We start from the raw sequence: 21,678 nt of genomic DNA, 5'->3' as shown, positions 1-21,678 counted from the left end.
AAGATGTCCGTATCTCTCCTCTCACCCATTGTCGACTATTATAATGACGAGGAGGAGCTAGACAGCGTCGACAATGAGGATGAATGCACTATCTGTGGCCGCGACTCGGATGAAGATACAAAGGATGCAAGGAAGACAGATATTGCCAATAAGCAGGATGATGAAGACTACCTGGAAGTAAAAGAGCAGATGTACCAGGAGAAATTGACATCTCTGAAAAGACAGCTGCAGCAGTTACAGGAAGGCACCTTGCAGGAGTATCAGAAAAGGATGAAGAAACTAGATCAACAATACAAGGAAGGAATACAAAATGCAGAGCTTTCTCTGCAACCGGAGACAGAACAAGCGGAAAGGAACTATATTAAAAAGAAGAAAACAGCAGTGAAGGAAATTGAAGATAAAAAGGTTGAGTTAGAAGAAAATAAAAAAATGATTGAGAATGAGAGGCTAACAATGGAGTCACAGGAGTTTCAATGGAGGTAAAGCCAATAATGACTAGGAAACTAAGGAGGAGACCTAATGACCCTGTTCCAACTACAGACAAAAGATGAAAACCTGCACCTGTGCAGTTAAATACCTTGTTAACAGATGAACAGATAATGGAAGATCTGTGAATTCTCAATAAGCTTAAACCTCCAAAAAGACCAGCATCTCTGTCTTCTCCTGAGCATCTTCCCAGCACTCCTGCTGAATTACCAGCACAAAAATATGAAGCACGAATAGAAGATGGGAAGTTATATGATGATAAGAGATGGTATCATCAAGGTCAGGCTATGTATTTGGAATCTAAGGAGAATACGAAGATTGGCTGTGTAATTAGCAGTTGGAACAAATGAGATACAGGTAAGGAAGACAAGTGATAGCACAAAGATGCGTATATATCTAGGACAGCTGCACAGAGGAGTCTTCATTGTACGGAGGCGATCTGCTGCCTAGAACTCTTAGCAAGTTGGAGATGCACATCTTAACTCCCAATGTTCAGAGGTCAACGTTTCATGACTTTTATATGGACATCTGTATTAAAATAAACAAGTTTATTGACAGACATTACCTGTAGAGGCAGAGAAGATCCCCCCCCCCAGAGACTTGAGTTGTAGATGGGTCTTAGACCAAAGGTATAATAAAGGAGGACTTGTTATAATTTGATATTATTATGTTACTAAGTAAACAAATGGTAGGTGCTTGTATGTTAAGGGTAAGAATATTTGTTCAGCATAGTGCCCCAGTAAAAAAAGCAGTTGATATACTATTAAAATAAAATGGGAAGAGTGTACCATATAGCCTACAGTATAATAAGGGACTACTTTATGTTTTAGTAACACATCGTTGAATGCACTATTAGGTGCATATTGAGCATGCGCTACTGGGCGTGTATTGATCTGTATGTGTGTGTTGACTTCGGATCATGCCAGTAAAGGACCATGAAACTTAGCTCCTGCCTCCAGTATTTTTATTAATAGCATTGTTGTGTAATCAGGCCCCATACACAACACAAGATCTGGACGTTTGATGTGTTAATGTTATGATGTATGCAATTGAAACATTCCTACATATAACTGTGGTGAATTACTTAAAAAAAGAATGCTTAATCAAAAATATATTTACAATATTACTGAAATATTAAATACATAACACACCTCTCTGCTTAGCTATAAACTTCAACTCAATATAGAATGTATTTTGGCTATACATATTACAACTATGATACAGACATCTACAGCACAGTACATTTTAATTTGTCCCAGTTAGGCCTAATGATTTAATCGCTGTGGAAGATTTCTTAATCCTGTGGGATAACATCTTTCCTTAAAGAGAGATCTCTTTGCTTGCTGGGTGAAACGTGACTGTGAAACAACCTCAGGTAACGGGTCCTCCTCTGTAGTGGTTGTAGAAGTTGAATCTGGGACTATACAAAGTGGTTCTGATAGCTCTGGACTCCTTTTTTCTCTAACAATTGACTCTACTCTCCTCAGCTGATTGATACATCATCTTCAGATGATATCAGACACCATCTCCATTGTGTAGGAGAGTGGTCCAGTTCTGTCCTTAATCTTTCTGAGTACCCACTTCTGTCATTGCTCACTGGAACTGCTTCTTCAGGAGTGAAACATCAAACTTCCTTGTTTGAGGAGCCCTCAATATGTCTCAGCTGTTTGTCCTGCGTACTCCTTCTGAGATTGGGTTTGAGGAGATGCAAGTGTGCTAGAAAGGGACATCTCAGGAACAGCTTAGTTGGAGTATTGCTGGTTGTGGTGCACGTTGCATTGTGATATGCAAGGAGGAAATTGGCATGATTCTGATTCACTGCTAGTGTAATGTGTTCTGCTGACATTGCTCACAGTGTGTTCTTTAGATTCTGGACAAATCTGTCAAGCCATTTAGCTAGGGCACCTTGATGCCATACCTAGTCAAATGTTGCCTTGATGTTGAGGGCTATCACTCTCACCTCACCTCTGGTATTTAGATCTTTGGTCCATTACTTTGCTGATGATTGAGAGTAGGCTAATAGGGCGGTAATTGGCTGGGTTTTACTTGGTCTTGTTCCTTGTGTACAGCACATACCTGGGCAATTTTCCACATTGTCAGGAAGATGTCAGTATTGTGGCTGTACTGGAACAGCCTGGCTAGTGGCACAGCAAATTCTAAAGGACAAGTCTCCAGGACTGTTGCCAGGATTTTGTCTGGGCCCATAGCTTTCACAATATCCAGCGCTTTCAGCTGTTTCTTGATATCATATGGAGTGAATTGAATTGGCTGCAGACTGACATCTGGGATGCTGGGGACTTCTGGAGGAAGCTGAGCTGGATCACCTGCTCGGCAGTTCTGACTGAAGGTTGTTGCTAGTGCCTTAGCCTTATCTTTTGCACAGGTGTGCTGGCCTCTCCTATCATTGAGGATTGGGATATTTGTGGAGCCTCCTCCTCGAGTGAGTAGTTAGATTGTCCATCACCATTCATGGCTGGATATGGCAGGATGACAGAGCTTACATCTGATCCATTGGTTGTGGGATAACTTATCTCTGTCTATTACATGCCGCTTATGGTGTTTGGCACGCAAGTGGTCCTGTATTGTAGCTTCACCCGTGTGACGCCTCATATTGAGGTTTACCTGGTGTAGTCCTTGGCATGCCCTCCTGCATTCTTCATTGAACTCGAGTAGGTCCCCTGGCCTGGTGGTAATGTTAGAGTGGGGGATATGCAGGGCCATGAGGTCACAGATTGTAGTTGAGTAGAGTTCTGCTGCTACTGATGGTCCACAGCTCCTCATAGATGCCCAGTCTTGGGCTGCTATATCTGTTCAAAGTTTATCCCATTTAGCACGGTGGTAATGCTACACAACATGCTGGAGGGTTTCTTCAATGTGGAGACAGGATTTAGTCTCCACAAATACTGTTCTAGGCCCAACCATCTTCAAATGCTTCATCTGTGACTTTCCTTCCATCATAAGGCCTGAAGTGGGGATGCTCACAGATGACTGCACTATGTTCTGCACCATTCGTGACTCCTCAGATAGTGAAGCAGTTCATACCCAAATGCAGCAGGACCTGGACAATATCCAGGCTTGGGCTGACAAGTGGCAAGTAACATTCAAGCCACACAAGTGCCAGACAATGACCAACTCCAAAAAGAGAGGCCCTAAACATTGTCCCTTGACATTCAGTGGCATCACCATCACTGAATCTCTTACTACCGACATCCTGAGGGTTACCACTGACAGGAAACTGAACTGGTCTCGCCAAATAAACACCATGGCTACCAGAGCAGGTCAAAGGCTAGGAATCCTGTGGTATGTAATTTACCTCCTGACTCCCCAAAGCCTGTCCACCATCTACAAGGCTCAGGTCAGAAGTGTAATGGAATACTCACTACTCGCCTGGATGAGTGCAGCTCCATCAACACTCAAGAAACTTGGCAGCATCCAGTACAAGGCAGCCCACTTGATTGGTACCCCTTCCACAAGCATCCAATCCCTCCACCATTGCAGCAGTGTGTACTGTCTACAAGATGCACTGCAAGAATACACCAGAGTTCCTAAGGCAGCACCTTCCAGATCCACAACCAAAACCATTTAGAAGGACGAGAATAGTAGACACCTGGGAACACCACCACATGGAAACCTCTCTACAAGTCACTCACCATCCTGACTTGGAAACATATCACTGTTCCTTCATTGTGGCTGGGTCAAAATCATGGAATCCCCTCCCTGACAGCACGGTGGGTGTACCTGCACCTCAGGACCTGCGGCAGTTCAAGAAGGCAGCTCATCACCACCTTCTCAAGATGCGACACCTACATCCCATAAAGGAATAAATTTTTAAAAAGCCATTTGTAACTGGGTGGTATGGTACAGGTCTTATTCCATTCATTTTCAGGAATGATTGAAACTGGTCTGCAACAAATTGTGGACCATTGTCACTGACTAGGTGTTCCGGAACATCAGCCCTTGTGAAGAGGCTTCTCAACATAACAGCAGTGCTTGAGTCTGTAGTGGAGGCTACAAGGAACACTTCTGCCTGCAAACCAAGAAACTTGTGTCCATAAATGGTCCAGCAAAATCTATACCAGTTCTCTGCTAGGACAATGCAGGCCATTCCCAGGGGTGTAGTTGCGCTGCTCTTGGCACCTTCTGGATGTATTGGCATCCCGCACAGTGCAAGGCAAGCTGCTTGATCTGCTCATCTAATCCATGCCAACAGACAAAGCTTTGTGCCAACTTATTTGTTTTGGCTATTCCTAAATGACCAGCATGTAGCTCCTCCAACACTTTAGCTCTCAACTTCAATGGTACAACATCTCTCAATCCCCACATAGGGCTACCTTCATAAAGGGCAAGTTCACCACAGTGCTGGTAAAAAGGGGGAACTGGAATTGCTGCTGCATATTCCATCCATTTTGAGTGGCCATGTAGAACTGAGACACTGTGGGGTCCTTTTCTGGTTTCCGTCTCTTGGAAATGTTTCAGATATTTCCTTTTCCAAGGGTAAACTGGACAATCCATCAGCATTTCCAAGATTAGTTGTCCTCTTGAGTTCAATTTTGTAATTGGATCCTCCGAGAAACAGAGCCCATCTCTGCATTCATGCCACTGCTGCCAGTGGAACACACTTCTGTGGATTAAAAATGGACACTAGTGGTTGATGATCAGTAACAAGGGTAAACTCCCTCTTATACAAGTACTAGTTGAAACATTTTACACCCCAAACCAGACACAATTCCTGTCTGTCAAATTGTGCATAATTTTTCTCTGGAACAGTAAGGGAATGTAATGCAAAAGCATTGGAGAGTTTGCTTCCATCACTCATAACATTTGACCTGACTGCAACTATGGTACATCATAAGGTGATGTGTCACACGGAAACTTCACTGAACAATATGGATCATAATGTGTGAGTACAGTGTCGGTCATCACTATTTCCTTCACCTTTTGGAAAGTCACCTCACACTGCTTTGTCCTTTGCCTAATCTGCAGAAATAAATTCAAAGGGTGGTGCATGGCAGCCAGGTTTGGCAGGAACCTGTTATAGTAGTTATCAAATCTTAGAAAGGACCACAGCTGTGACATATCCTTGGGCCTTGGGGCATCCACTACTACTTAAATTTTCTCAACACACATGTGTAATCCTTGTGCATCGATGGTGTGGCTACAGTAAGTGTTGAGTTTAAATAAGTCATGCTTGTCACATCATGCTCTGAGCCCATATTCTTCCAATCTTTTTAACACTGTCTTGGGATTTTAAAGATGTTCCTTATCATCCTTACCAGTAACAATTACATCATCCAGGTAATACTGAGTGCCTGGACAGTCTTGCAGCACCTGGTCCATAGCTTTCTGCCCCAGTGCAGGTGTAGAAGCTACTCCAAAAATAAGCCTTTATAGTGATAAAGCCTTTGAGTTTTTATGATGAAAAGCACTGTGGACTCCTCTTCCATCTCCATCTGTATTTAAGCCTCAGCTAAGTCCATTTTACTGAATTGTTTTCCTCCAGAAAGGTTTGCAAATCTTTGGGCAGACGGTATTGAAATACTTTCAGTACTGGATTGATAGTGACCTTAAGATCACCACAAATCCTGACAGAGCCATTCTTCTTGTCCACTGGGACCACTGGTGTTGCCCATGGGCTCCACTCAGATTTTGAAAGAATTCCTTCAGCCACCATGCTCACTGGCTAATTTATCACGAATGGTATAAGGAGCTGGAATGGCTGTACAAAACTTGGCTGAGGCATTTTCATTTGATACTATTTTACCCTTGATATATTTGAATTTTCCATTGCCATCCTTGAGCACTGTTGTGGCATCATCAGTACCTTTCTTAATTCGCTTTCAATTGACTCTTTTGCAGGGAATGTGGCATGGACATGGTGGATGGATATCCAATCAAAATGTAGTTGTCTCGGCCACTCACGGCCCCACAATACTGGCCGTCCTGTTTTTACCACATACAAACTCAATGTGGCTTATTGGTTATTGTTTTTCATTGTTGCCAATGTAATTCGCACACAAGTTATCTTTTTCTTCAGTATAAGTTCTTAGCTGGAGATCTGTAGGCTTCATTTCAGTATCTTTGAAATGCCATTCAAATCCATTTTGTGGAAAGGCATTCAAGAAAGACCGCTTCTCATTGGCCATTTCATTTGCTTCAACATATTGCTCAATCCATTCAGTATATAAAATCCAGTTCTTGTGTGCAACCAAATTTCTATTATTTTGATGTAGCCAGAAACTACTGTTTTTTAAAATTTATGATAGTTCTTACTCAGTACTCACTGTTTACGAACTTGCGAATTTGTCCACTTTCTGTTCTTTAATCTTGACTATGTCTGTCCATTCCGAAGAACACATGCTGTACTGCTTTATTTTTACTCAATCGTCTTGCTGAGCTTTTTAAAATCTCAAACACCTTACTGTGCTTGAATATTTAGTCATCTCAAGTCCATTTAAAACTTTCTCATCACCACTGTTCTGTTTTGTAACCCCAAAAGATAAAAGCTAATTTAAAGGAAAACAAGGGAGCCAGGCAGTAACTCAGTATTATTCATTTTTACTTTAAGCAAGGCATGCACATATGCCGTGGTAGCATCATGGCATATGAAATTCATGTTTTGTTACATATATAACCCATGGTGAATTATTTATATGAACAAGAATGCTTATTCAAACAATATATTTACAATATTACTCAAATATTACTGAATATTAAATACACAACACTAAACATGGTCACTGGTGTAGGCAGTCAATAGTTTTTGTGTACTTTCCATATTTGTGTACTCAGCGACCGCTGTTTCCTCTAAGCTAATTAGGTGCACATCTGCACAGTAACCCGCTATGCTCTGGTGCACATTCTTTTGTTGCAGCACAGCTGGATTTGGACGCAGCTAGAAAAAGACAATGAAACATGAAAGATTTCCTTTGTTGCTCTGTATTTCATTATGCATTTCAATCTATATACTACTAAAACTCTCATGCTCTGTTTGTGACCTCCAGTTAGCGCAAACGGTGCATTACACGGCACTATTTTTGGCTAAATAGACTTAAAATGTGCTAACTTACAGAATGCAGGCAAAATTCAGGGTTGTATATTCATATAAAATTGCTCACTCGGCAAAATCAACAGCCCCGCTTTCACCTGAGAGCCGATGCCGGCCATGATGGAAACCGCGATGCGACACCATGATGCATGCGCACGGCCAGCCTCAGAAGCTACTCATGATCCTCACAGCAGTGACACTAACCAGAGCAAAAGGGCAGGGCAGTTCTATTTCGAGCGGTCACATTTTGCTGTTCACTATTAGTATGTGCAGGATTGGGACACATATAACTGCCACCCATCAATAAGAGAATATTAAACTTTATTGTAATGATGTACTTCAAGACATCCATCAAACCCTTTGCTGCAGTCAAAGGACAACGGTGACTATATCACGTCCATTTAGGAGAACGGCAACCACATCATCAAGAATAATCAGCTTCCTTTGGTATTACTGCTTCGTATCTTCTATCCAGCATTAGGGTAAAAAAAAAATATGGTCAGCCTAATTATGCCATGTGGAAAGAGAAGGGGGGCATTATGGTCAAGAGATGATGCCAAACATTGTCAGGAAGCGGCAAGGAGAGGGAGAGAACAAGAATCAGATGAGGCCTGGGCCACACAACTCCAGGATCAAAGAGTCAGGACAAAAAAGATGAGAGAAGAGACAGAGGAGAAGAGGCATGCTCATCTCCAAAATGACAACAATTGGCATAGAAGGAGGAGAGAGGAAGAGACAAAGGAGCAGAGAAATGCACGTCTCCAAGATCAAAGACAAAGAATAAACAGCAGAAGAGATGAAGAGATGGTGGATGAAAGGACTGGACGTCTCCAGAATGATAATGAGAGGCAGAAGGATGGTAGATCCACCTGAAATGAAGAAATGATGCTATCAAAAGTGTCTTGTGTTAAGTGAGGAGGAGCTATATTTACCTTGCTACGCGTCGTTCTTCTTTAATAAACTGAGGTTTTCTTCTTCAATTTCCAAAGCAAAGCGATACCAATACTGTTCAGGAAAACGCAACGTTCATTCTGGTCACATCAGACTGCACTACCCTTCTCTCGAAGGGTGCCCCAATGGGTCACTCCATTGTCTAGTTGATAAATAAAATCAAATGTATGTGAACTTGCAAAATTCTCATTCTTAATATTCATTGTATGCATATTTAGAGTGAGGCAATATTTAGAAAAAATCAAGAAAAAATCAAAGAAAAAAATCAAGAAAAAATCAAAGAAAAAAATCAAGAAAAAATCAAAGAAAAAAATCAAGAAAAAGTATTTAGAGTGTTGTACAGTTGTGAGGCAGTGTAAAAATTTCCTGCTCAGAGCAATGATTGGTCTGCGCACCTTTAAAAAAAATTGGAGGGAATATTGTTAGAAATAGCCCTAACACCATTAATTTTAGGTGTTTGTCTCTTTGTCATCAAAAGATATTAGAATGTTTGTGTTAATTAGTTTCTCCCTCAGGTGCTTGTACCTTCAGAGAGGATGCAAGCATACTTGTTTGGTGGGCAAAGGATTAAGGGAACCTGGGCTACTGAGAACACTATTTTGGGGATAGCTTGGGACTCCAGAGAGTGTGTGTACATTTGTTTGGGGAATTCTTTGTGTGTGCCTGACCATGTGTGGGAAAACCTGATAATCAGATCCTAACAACACACACAAAATTCTGGAGCAACTCTGCAGGCGAGGCAGCATCTATGTAAGAAAGTAAACATTTGATGTTTGGGGCCGAGACCCATCATTGTCTGTTTACTCTTTTTCCATAGATGCTGCCTGACCTGCAGAGTTGCTCCAGCATTTTGAGTGTGTAGCTTGGATATACAGTTTCTGCAGATTTTCTCTTGTTTGTAATCAACTTCTAAAATGGAAGCTAAAGCAGAAATATTAATATTTCTACTGTACATAAAAGGGACAAGAACATCATGGGATCAATTATGAAGAGTGGAGAACTCACAGAGTATATACTCCATAAATGCAAAGTTTGAATGGGAATGAATAAAGTCACGTGGGTTAAGTCCTGACCCCAAGAGGAACATTGGCAATGATGAAAAAACCAAAGAGGAAGGGAGATAACGCAGCAGTCATTCTATGCCATGCATATTTGCAGAAAGAACAAAGAAATGAAATCATACCTGCTGTGCTTAAGGGACAACTCATACCACACTCTCCATACCATTGTAGAGTTACTGGACACAGTGAGGCCGAGAGCAGTCACTGACAGCAGAGGGGCAGCTTAGGAGGCATTTCTCACCCCCCCAAAGACAAGTCGGTCAGAATAATAAGGGACACTGGAATGAACCCTGCACGTACCATCCTAACAGATGGGGCGGCACATGAGTGCCAAAAGGAAATAGAACAGGAGGAAGATATCAGTGTATGGGAAACACCTCTAGAAGGGGAATCATAGGAAATTTTTATAGACAGGTTTTGGAGGTACATAGATGAGAAGCAACAGATTGGATAGGCTGTGATGAAGGAAACAGGTGAGGGACTAACTGCAGGCGTTTTTTAGCTCAGTTGACAGAATCTGTGCTCTGAGCTATAGTAAGGGCAGATGAGTAAATATATATGTGCTGGCAGCAGATATGCCTTCAGGATAGTGTATGATTATCTGGTGGTGTGTGCACGACAAGGGGTTGTAACCTCAACAGGGGCAGGTATATAGCAGGGGCACCTAATACAAGAACTGTTGGAAGCAGTGAGGCTGCCAGCAGAGGAAGCAGTGCTTAAAGTAAAGGGTCACCAGAAGGGGGAAAGTAAGGGGCAGAAGGCAAGTGAGTGGGCAGACATCAGGGCAAAAAGGAGAGGAGGACAACAAGAGGCAACTGAAATTGCAAGGAAACAAATGGAGACAGTTGAGTAAAATTAGATAAAGAGCTGGAGGCAGAGGAGAAGGAAACATAGACGAGAGAGGGAGCAGATAGGAGCTGGGCACATGAGGAGGTAGGAGTCTTGGTAGCCTCACCACGTATTAGGCAGATATTACTGATGTTATGTAGTGGGGTAATGCATCAGGGAAGGCACAGCATGAACATGACCCTCTGGCAGGCCTGGTTTTGGCCAGGGATGGGCAGATATGTTGAGAAATTATGTTGCCATTGTATTATTTGTGCCCGGCATAACACTGTACGGGCATAAAGGTTCAGCTGGCAAACCAGCCGCGGTTGAGGGGGCCCTGACAAAACATCTGGATGGACTCTGTGAACTGAACCAGTATGTAAAGGACTTCTGTAACCAGTTTAAAGTTTTGAAGGACTGAGACATGGCTGATTTATTATCACCATCTACTCCATTCCCTGGGTCCTGCTTGGAATTCGTACAGCGCCCAAAGAGGATCTGCACGCCTCGTCGGCTGAGTTGGTGTGCAGCGCACCCCTGGCCGTCCCGGGAGAGCTCATACCAGCCCCAAGGGGGCAAGAGAAAGAACCCGCAGCAGTCCTGGACAGGCTACGTGAAAGGCTCGGCAACCTGGCCCCCGTACCGACTTCACAGCACGGATGGACCCCGACCCACGTACCCAAAGACCTGTAGAACTGTAAGCTTGTGTTTGTACGAAGGGGCGGACACCGGGCACCGCTACAGCGGCCGTACGAGGGGCCATTCAAGGTGATCAACAACAATGGGACCACGTACGTTCTGGACATTGGGGGGAGCGAGGAGGTTTTCACGGTGGACCGACTCAAACCAGCCCATGTGGACTTGGCGCAGTCGGTTGAGGTCCAGACTGTGGACATTGGGGGGTGTATTGCCGGTTCTGGGGGGGGGGGGTTATGTGGCGACCCACTTTCTGCGCAGGTGAACCAGCTCACAAATAGCCAGCGCGCGGGGGGAGACTTTGGTAATGCACCTCTGATGTCATTTCTGCCCGGAGAGGGCGGGCGCTAGGGATTTAAGTGCCAGCGCCGCGAAGTTTGAATAAACTAGTCTCGAAACGACTTACCGACTGTGTGTCATTATTTCAGCGCTGTGTGTAGCACATCGCTACAGTGCTTTCTTTGTAATTCTACTTTTGTGGGTCCAAGATAGATCCTCTGAAATTATACCACTGAGGAATTTAAAGTTGCTGACCCTCTCCAGCTCTGATCTCCTGAAGAGAACTGGCTCATGGACCTCTGGTTTCCTCCTCCTGAAGTCAATAATCAGCTCCCTGGTCTTGCTGACATTGAGTGAGAGGTTGTTGTTGTGGCACCACTCAGCTAGATTTCTAATCTCCCTCCTACTTGCTGATTCATCATCACCTAAGATTTGGCCAACATCAGTGAACTTCAATATGGCATCGGAGATGTGATTAGCCTCACAGTCAGAAGTAAAAAAAAAGTATAAATTGCGTAGGGCGGAGGTCTAAGAACACAGCCTTGTGGTGTACCTGTGCTGCTGGATGTAGTGGATGAGGTGTTGTTGCCAATCCAAACTAACTGGGGCCTGCAGGTCAGGAAATCAAATCAAATGAAGTTTAATTATTATTCAAACCATACATAGATACAGCTGAACAAGATAGGATTCCCTTGAGGCCAAGGTGCAAAACATTCAAAATAGCAAGCGAACGTTCAAAAATAGTGAGTAACATAATCCAAAACATCAAGCAAAGAAGCATATTCACCCAAAAAGAAACATACGTAGTCAAGACCCTGAGTGATAATGTCCAGCAGTCCGATGGTACAGCTTCCAGGCAGTGTACAGATTCACACACTCCAGCCTGTCATTCCACCGCTTGTAATGGGAGGGCTGAGGCCAGGCCCCAGCTGAGCTCAACCACACTGCAGTGCTTCCGTGTCGCTCACCTGGTCTGCAGCAGCAGGCAAGCCCAAGGCTTGAGGCCTCTTTCTCCCTCAAACTGAGGCTACATAGCCCATGTTGACTATCCCTCCACCAGACAAGGGTAACAGGTCTGTAGCAACTTACATTATCACTGTCCAACAGAGTCTTGCAAGCGCAAGTGAAATGTCCGTGACAATGCTGCAACTTATTTTCTGCTACTTATCTTTTTAATACTGTTTTTCTATTACTGTCTTGTTTTTATCTATTGCTTTATTTAATTACCTGAGAGGAAGCCAAACAGAATTTCATTGTATCTATGTATAATGACAATAAAGATCATTCATTCATTCAATCTCCCGTAGTTACACTGCACCAACTCAAATGCTTCTGATTGGGTAGTAACACGATCTGCTGCCAAGTCATCTCCGTTGTACCCAAACCGGCTCCACCAATACCTCGGCAGAATTCTCTGATATGCTGACAGGATCGTCCAATATCTTAATGGGATCCTCCAATATGCCGACCAGCTCCATCGACACCTCGCCAACACCAGCCCAGCTACTCCAATCAATGAGCAGCTCTGCAGTACCCAAGGTTCACTTGCACTGCCATCTTGCTGGAAGTCAAGGATCTAATTGCCCAAGGAAATATTGAGACCAAGGTCTTGAAGTTTACTGATTAGTTTTGAGGGTATGATAGAATTGAATGATAAACTTTGGTTGATAAAGAGTATCCTGATGTATGCATTTTTGCTGTCCAGATGTTCCAGGGATGAGTGAAGAGCCAATGAAGCCAATTTATCTGGCTTTGTCTTAAAAATAAATAAAGACTCCGTCACCTCATTTTGAGAAGAGTTCCAAAGTCTCACAGCCACCTGACAGAAAAAAAAACAAGTCTTCTCTCTGCCTTGTATGAACCCTTACTTTTAAGCAAGGAGTCCAAGTTCTAGATGAAGAAACATCTCCTCTATATCAACACAGTCATAACTCATTAGGATTTTCAATTGAGTGTTCTCTCATTCTTCTAAATAACACTGGATAAAAGCCTATCCTATCCAACCTTCCTCAAACCTTTTTGAGGATTATTCTAAAATATAGGCCACACATTGACAATCCTTGCTTACATTCTGAAATGGATTATTTAATCAATCCCACATTAAGTCATTCAAACAAATGTCCTTGAATTGAGGCATTTAATGGAATTCCAGTTGGATTCATAACCAAGTCATCATTCAAAGTCACTGGGGTACAAATTAGGATTTGAAACAGATTTTGAAGGATATCTATATTAGTAAAATGTTAATGTTGTCAGTGCCAGGCTATTTTTTTTTTTAGAGTTTTTCATGCTGAAAATAGTTAATTTAGTAACTTGGAAAATATCACTGAGAATTTGAAGTAATCTCTGATCCAAAACATGGGAGGAACCTCCAACAGGGTGACTTGCGATTCCAGAGCAAAAGCCATTTCAGTGTAAAACGTGACCTGTATAAAACAACTTGTCGTATCAAGGCAAAACAGACAACCTGAGAAGATGATTTATGACAGATAAAAATGGAATGAAATGCTGGTACTGAAGAGAGAAGCATAATATTGAGCAATTATACAAAGGTATGAGATGTTATTTGTATCAGAGCTCCTTAATATGACACAAACTGTCAAGATTAAAAAATCACTTTTTGGAAGATTATCCACATACCTAAGCACACCTTAAATCACCCTCATGCAAAAGACAGTTTTTTTCTAATAAGTAAGAATCAGCAGAAAGTAGGTATCAACTTAGTTCTTATTTCACAATTTGTGTTAGAATATGTATCAATGTTTGGTGGAATTGCAAGGTAGCAGAACACCTGAGGAGTCTCTGAGGCAATCCTTTAAATCATTATGTCAAACTCAAGGCCCACGGGCCAAATCCGGCCCGCGGTGGAATTATCTTTGGCCCACGAGATAATATCTAATTACTATTAAAGCTGGCCCCAGTAATCGAAGCGCCTATGGCATATGATATGGCTAATGCTGAGTTTATTCAGGTACCAGGTTTTCAGGGTTTTTAGTGTTTATTCGGCAGTCTTCTTCATAAGAAACGGAATTTGTAAAGTGAAACACTTTGTAGTTATAGCAGAGACTGAGACACATGAGAACAGGCCGAAAAAATGGAGGCAATGAAAGCTGCGTTCGCACGCGCCCAACTGATCCGGCCTGCATGAAGCTGCATTTTGCCCAATCCGGCCCGTGACCTAAAATGAGTTTGACACCCCCGCTTTAAATAAATGCCAGCATGCAGGAAGGTTGAGCAGGATTGATGTGTTGGAACATGTAGCTTGTATATTCCACACCTCACCTTCTTCTTTATCTGTAAAATGCACAGGTGAAGAGGAAGTAATCAAGGAATGAAAAATCATGGTTTTGCCAAACTCATCCTGGTTGTGAAATAGCAGCTTCAACATTTCAGTGGAAGGGTGTTGCACATATAGTTACCAGAAAGCTCATACCCTCAGTTTAACAATTGAATATTTATCCCTATTGGAACAATGAGTGCTCAGCTCAATGAAAGTGCTTCGATTTCAACATAGCTGACAAGTACATCTAAAATAATTGACCTGAGAAAAGTTAGATTTCTATTACAGTAAATGTGAACAAAATGGAAAAGAAGATAGTTAGAAGTTGGAGCTGGCAGCTCGTTCCATACTCTCAACTCCTTCTGAGCAAAGACGTTCCCCCTCATGTTCCCATTAAACATTTCACCTTTCACCCTTAACCCATGACCTCTAGTGTCATCTCCCCAGCCTCAGTGGAAAAAGCCTACTTGCATTTACCCTATATACACTCTTCATAATTTTGTAAACCTGTATCAAATCTCCCCTCAGTCTTTTATGTTCTAGGGAAAAATGTTCTAAACTATTCCAGTTGGGACCTCCAGTTCCAGCAAATTGCTTGTAATTTTTCTCCATATACGTCCAATTTCATTTACAAATGTTACGAAATTCCCGTAGCTGGATCACTTACCAGCAAAGATAGAGAGGTCCGTTGAAGTCTGATGGTACTATTTTTAAAAGTATTTATTGATAAAGGGCACAAAAAGAAGATTAATGCAAACATACAGATAATATACGTCATCAATACTAAATCTAAGCGCGGGTATAATAATAACCGATAAGAAAAAACTCTATCATTGTCTATGGGTTACTGTATTCTCCGATGGAAAGATAAGTCACTATCAGTTCGTTCAAGCTACAGCGTTGTTGGGTTTAAAAGTGATGTGGTTTAAACTTGCCCAAGTCTTTTATGATGTCAATCCGTTGAGTCAGGGGAGCAGGTTTCCCCGTTGTTCGCTAAAAAGCCGTTTTCTGTGGTTTCAGCCACCGATTCCAGCCACAGAATCGAACGCACGTGGCTTGGTTTCCGATGACTGTCTGCTGTTACGTGGTCGCTTAACGTTTCTTCTGGTGTGTCTGAGGGGTTGTTCCTACAGCCCCTCTTTTATTCTGACTTGCAGGGTCATAGATGTCAATCAGGTTGGGGGTGATGCAATCTCTCCCTCAACCAGCCCACTTTGTCCGAGGGCATTCATGTAGCACAGCACCTCAATCCACAAATCTGTCTCCAAGAGACAATGGCCATGTCCCGTAGCTTTACATTGCTATGGGGGCGGGGGGGGGGGGAGAAACGTGACATCCTGCACGTCTCCCCCTCACGTCTTGGGCCCCCCGTTTGACTCAACCCAACAGTGATCTGGCGATTCTCAGAAAGGAGGGGGCTACGGACATAACACAAGCAAGAGTCCTACCAAAAGATTTTGGCCCAAAACATCAGCTGAACTCTTTCCCACAGATGCTGTCTAGCCTGCTGAGTTCCTCCAGCATTTTGAGTGTGTTCAATCTTATTTGCATCATTTCTGTAGGTAGGTGGCCGAAACGGCACACAATAATCCAAATTAGGTCTCAACAATGTCTTATATAACTTCAACGTAACATCCCAACTCTTGTATTCAATACTTTGATCAATGAAGGCCAATGTGCCAAAAGCTTTCTTAATGGCTGCATCAACCTATAGGCCATTTCCAATGAATTATGGACTTGCATTCCCAGATCCCTTTGTTCTACTACACTCCTCAGTGGCTTATCACTCATTGTGTATTCTACTTGGTCCTCCCAAAATGCAGTACCTCACACTTGTCTGCATTAAAATCCATCTGCAATTTTTATCCTATTTTTCCACCTGGTCCAGATCCCACTGCAAACCATGATAGTCTTCCTCACTATCCACTACACCGCCAATCTTGGTACTATTTGCAAATTTACTCATCCAGTTAATAACATTGTCATTCAGATTGTTGATATAGATTAAAAAAACAACAATGGACCCAACACTGTTCCCTATGACACTCCACTAGTCACAGGCCAGTCAGGGAGGCAACCATCTACCACCTTCTCCCGCAAAGCCAATGTCTAATCCAGTTTACTACCTCATCCTGATTATCAAGCAACCAAACCTTCTTGAACAGCCTTCCAAGTGTGACCTTGTGAAATGCCTTGCTGAAGCCAATGTTGGTAACGTCCATTGCCTTGCCTTCATCACCGTTCCTAGTAACATCCTCAAAAAACTCTATAAGATTGGTTAAATATGATCTATCACACAAAGAGCCATGCTGACTCTCCCTAATCAATCTCTATCCAAATATCCATATATATGGTCTCTTAGAATACCTTCCAATAGCTTTCCCACTACTGATGTAAGGCTCACCGGCCTATAGTTTTCTGGATTATTCTTAGAGTATTTCTTAAACAGCAAAAGAACATTAGCTATCCTCCAATCCTTGGGTATCTCACCTATTGGTAAGGATGTTTTAAATATCCCTGCTAGCACCACTGCAATTTCTGCACTTGCCTTCCATATGGCCTGAGAGAACACTTTGTCAAGGCCTTGGGATTTATTCACTCTAACTTGCCTCAATACAGCAAACACATTCCCTTCTGTAATCTGTATATGGTCCATGACCTTGCTTCTGCTTTGCCTCACTTCTATAGATTCTTATACAGATGTAAAAAATCCATTTAAGATCTCCCCCATCTCTCTTGGCTCCATGAATAGATTCCCATTCTGATCTTCCAGAGGACCAGTTTTGTCCCTTGCAATCCGTTTTATCCTTTTTCTCTTAACACATCTGTAGAAGACCTTGGGATTCTCCTTCACCTTGTCTGCTAGGGCAACCTCATGGCTTCTTTTAGCCTTCCTGATTTCTTACATTTCTTACATTCATCCAGTTTCATATATTCATATTGGCATTTGTTCCTAACTGCCTATACCTGCTATGCACCTCCTTTTTTCTCTTAACCCGGCATCAATACCTCTCAAAAACCCAAAGTTCCCTAAGTACATTGTCCTTTTATTCTGACAGGCGCATAAAAGCTTTGTACACTCAGAAATTCTTTTTTGAGGGTCTCCCACTTACCAAGTACACCTATGCCAGAAAACAGCTAGTCCAACTCCACACATCATAGATACTTCCTGATACCACCAAATTGGCCTTTTTCCAATTTGGAATATCAAATGGAGGACCATGTTGCAACAAATGAGGTGTATGTAAGTGCAGGACACAGACACAGGGACTTAGTTAGGATGCAGATGTGAACAGCAAACAGGAGGGAGAACAGGATGGCAGGAGACAGGCAGAATTATCTTGACACAGCGCATAGAAAGGGAAACGGCAGACAAAACTCTTCTTAACATGGAGAGATGGAGTTACGCAGGCAAACCTTGGTGTTAAAGTAAAACTTTAGAAGACTTATCTTGATGCAGAGAGACTGGGTTTCACAGGTAAACCTCAGAACTGGAGTAGAACTTAGAAAACTGATCTTGACGTTAAGAGACAGAGTTTCGCAGGTAATTCTCGGTACCGGAGCAAAACTTAGAACACACAGACCTAAGCGGCTGGGAAATGTTAATTACCACACAGGCAAAACCAATGATCTGGCAGCTAGTGATTGTAAAGCTGAGGTTCTTATGCTACAGGTCTTGACGGAAACCAGGTGTGCTGCCATCAAAGAGAATTAGAAGCAAATAGGGAATTAATGGTTGGGACTGTGACAAACCAGCTCTGCCCTTTTCTATAATTACCTTGAAACTAATGGCATTATGATCAGTGAATGCAAAGTGTTTCCCTACACAAATTTCTGTCATGTGCCCTGTCTCATTCGCTAATAGCAGATCAAGTATTGTACACTCTAGCATTGAGACTTCTATGTACTAATTAAGAAACATAGAAAACATACAGCACAATACAAGCCCTTCAGCCCACAAAGCTGTGCCGAACATGTCCCTACCTTAGAACAACCTAGGCTTTACCCATAGCCCTCTATTTTTCTAAGCTCCATGTAGCCATCCAGGATTCTCTGTTTCTTCAAAGACCCTATTGTTTCTGCCTTCATCACCGCCACCAGCAGCCCATTTCACGCACTCACTACTCTCTGTATAAAAAACTTACCCCTGACATCTCCTCTTTACCTACTTCCAAGCACCTTAAAACTATGCCTTCTTGTGCTAGCCATTTCAGCCCTGGGGAAAAGCTTCTGACTATCCACACGATCAATGCCTCTCATCATCTTGTACAACCCTATCAGGGCACCTCTCCTCCTCCATCACTCCAAGGAGAAAAGGCTGAGTTCACTCAACCTGTTCTCATAAGGCATGCTTCCCAATCCAGGCAACATCCTCGCAAATCTCCTCTGCACGCTTTCTGTTTTCCACATCCTTTCTGTAATGAGATGACCAGAACTGAGCTCAGTACTCCAAGTGGGGTCTGACCAGGGTCCTATAAAGCTTCAAAATTGCCTCTCGGCTCTTAAACTCAATCCCATGATTGATGAAGGCCAATGCACCGTATGCCTTCTTAACCACAGAGTCAATCTGTGCAGCAGCTTTGAGTGTCCTATGGACTTAGACAACAGGATCCCTCTGGTGCTTCACACTGCCAAGAGTCTTACCATTAATACTATATTCTACCATCATATTTGGCCTACCAAAATGAACCACCTCACACTTAACTGGGTTGAACTCCATCTGCCATTTCTCAGCCCAGTTTTGCATCCTATCAATGCCCTGTTGTAACCTCTGACAGCATTCCACACTATTCACAAAACACCCAACTTTTGTGTCATCAGCAAATTTACTAACCCATCCCTCCACTTCCTCATCCAGGTCATTTATAAAAATCTCAAAGAGTAGGGGTCCCAGAACAGATCCCTGAGACACACCACTGGTCACCGGCCTCCATGCAGAATATGACCTGTCTACAACCACTCTTTACCTTCTATGGGCAAGCAATTTCTGGATCAACAAAACAATATCCCCTTGAATTTCATGCCTCCTTACATTCTCAATAAGCCTTGCATTGGGGTACCTTATCAAATGCCTTACTAAAATCCATATACACTACATCTACTACTCTACCTTCATCAATGTGCTTAGTCACATCCTCAAAAATTCAATCAGGCTTGTAAGGCACGACCTGCCTTTGACAAAGCCATGCTGACTACTCCTAATCATATTATGCCTCTCGAAATTTTCATAAATCCTGCCTCTCAGGATCTTCTCCATCAACTTACCTACCACTGAAGTAAGACCCACTGGTTTATAATTTCCTGGGCTATCTCTACTCCCTTTCTGGAATAAGGGAACAATATCTGCAACTTTCTAATCCTCCAGAACCTCTCTCGTTCTCATTGATAATGCAAACATCATTGCCAGTGACTCAGCTATCAATTCCCTCACTTCCCACAGTAGCCCGGGGTCATCCCATCCGGTCCCCGTGACTTAAAACTTTCCGGAACACATTTGACAAACTCGATCAACAAAACACACAAAATGCTGGTGGAACACAGCAGGCCAGGCGGCATGTATAGGAGAGGCAATGTCGACGTTTCGGACTGAAACCCTTCATCAGGACTAACCGAAAGGAAAGATAGTAAGAGATTTGAAAGTAGTGGGGGTAGGGGGAAATGCGAAATGATAGGAGAAGACCGGAGGGGGTGGGATGAAGCTAAGAGCTGGAAAGGTGATTGGTGAACATGATACTGAGCTGGAGAAGGGAAAGGATCATGGGATGGGAGGCCTCAGGAGAAAGAAAAGGGGTGGGGGGGAAGCACCAGAGGGAGATGGAAAACAGGCAAACAACTAAGTATGTCAGGGATGGGGTAAGAAGGGGAGGAGGGGCATTAATGGAAGTTAGAGAAGTCAATGTTCATGCCATCATGTTGGAGGCTACCCAGCCGGTATATAAGGTGTTGTTCCTCCAACCTGAGTTTGGATTCATTTTGACAGTAGAGGAAGCCATGGATAGACATATCAGAATGGGAATGGGACATGGAGTTAAAATGTGTGGCCACTGGGAGATCCTGCTTTTTCGGGCGGATCGAACGTAGGAGTTCAGTGAAACAGTCTCCCAGTCTGCGTCGGGTCTCACCAATATATAAAAGGCCAAACCGGGAGCACCGGACACAGTATACCACACCAGCCGACTCACAGGTGAAGTGTCGCCTCACCTGGAAGGACTGTCTGGGGCCCCGAATGGTGGTGAGTCAGCTGGTGTGGTAACACTTCACCTGTGAGTCGGCTGGTGTGGTACTCACTACCATTCAACATATTTGTGGAAAGTAAAAAGTAAAAATCACTATCACACTCTTATGTTTCTTGCAACAGTCTGCAATCTCTCAACAAACTTGTTCCTTCAAATCCCTCAGACAGTTGTGTGGTCTATAAAATAGACCCATTATTGTGGGCATACCTTTCTTATTCCATGAAGCCTCACTCAATGAGTTCTGAATTGAATTGAAGGTGGAGGTGGCCAAGTTGCTGAATGTCATTCATGAGGGAGATAGATACCTCAAAACATCAAGGATATGGAGAAAGAGAGAGCAGGAAGGAATGTGGCTTTGAGATAGAAGATAGGCCCTGAGCTTATTGAATGACAGAATGTGTTTAAGGGCCAAGCCCCTGTTTTCTAAGGTCCTTAAGTATTCTAGTGTGTAAAGCTAACAGTAAGTATAAGCAGAATATCTGCTGGTAGGCATACAGTCAGGTGGAAGTAATCAGGGACAGGGAAGAAGTTAAAATGGAGGAATACTGGGATTTCAAGTAAAAACAGGAAATGGTGAAGATATTCAGCAGAAAGCAACATCTTTGGTAGCCCTCTCCTTTGTGAAAATCGCAAGATCACTGTTGGGTGGGGTCAAGGGGTCCAGGAAATGAGAGAAGAGACGTGCATAATGTTTCATTTCCGCAGCAATGTAAAGCTACGGGACATGGCCATTGTCTCTTGGAGACAAATCTGTGGATTGAGATACTATGCTATGTGAACGCCCTCAGGCAAAGTGGGCTGGTTGAGGGAGAGATT

The 21,678-nt window shown here is 42.9% G+C and overlaps 1 pseudogene; it reads left to right on the top strand.

Moving 5' to 3' along the window:
* Positions 1–936, top strand: LOC132395093 (sin3 histone deacetylase corepressor complex component SDS3-like; annotated as a pseudogene).
* Positions 937–21,678: the final 20,742 nt, after the last annotated feature.

Source organism: Hypanus sabinus, chromosome 6, assembly GCF_030144855.1.
Source record: "Hypanus sabinus isolate sHypSab1 chromosome 6, sHypSab1.hap1, whole genome shotgun sequence".
NCBI classification, from domain to species: Eukaryota; Metazoa; Chordata; class Chondrichthyes; order Myliobatiformes; family Dasyatidae; genus Hypanus; species Hypanus sabinus.
Note: the sequence above shows the minus strand (reverse complement) of the source record. Positions and strands in the feature narration are given on the sequence as shown.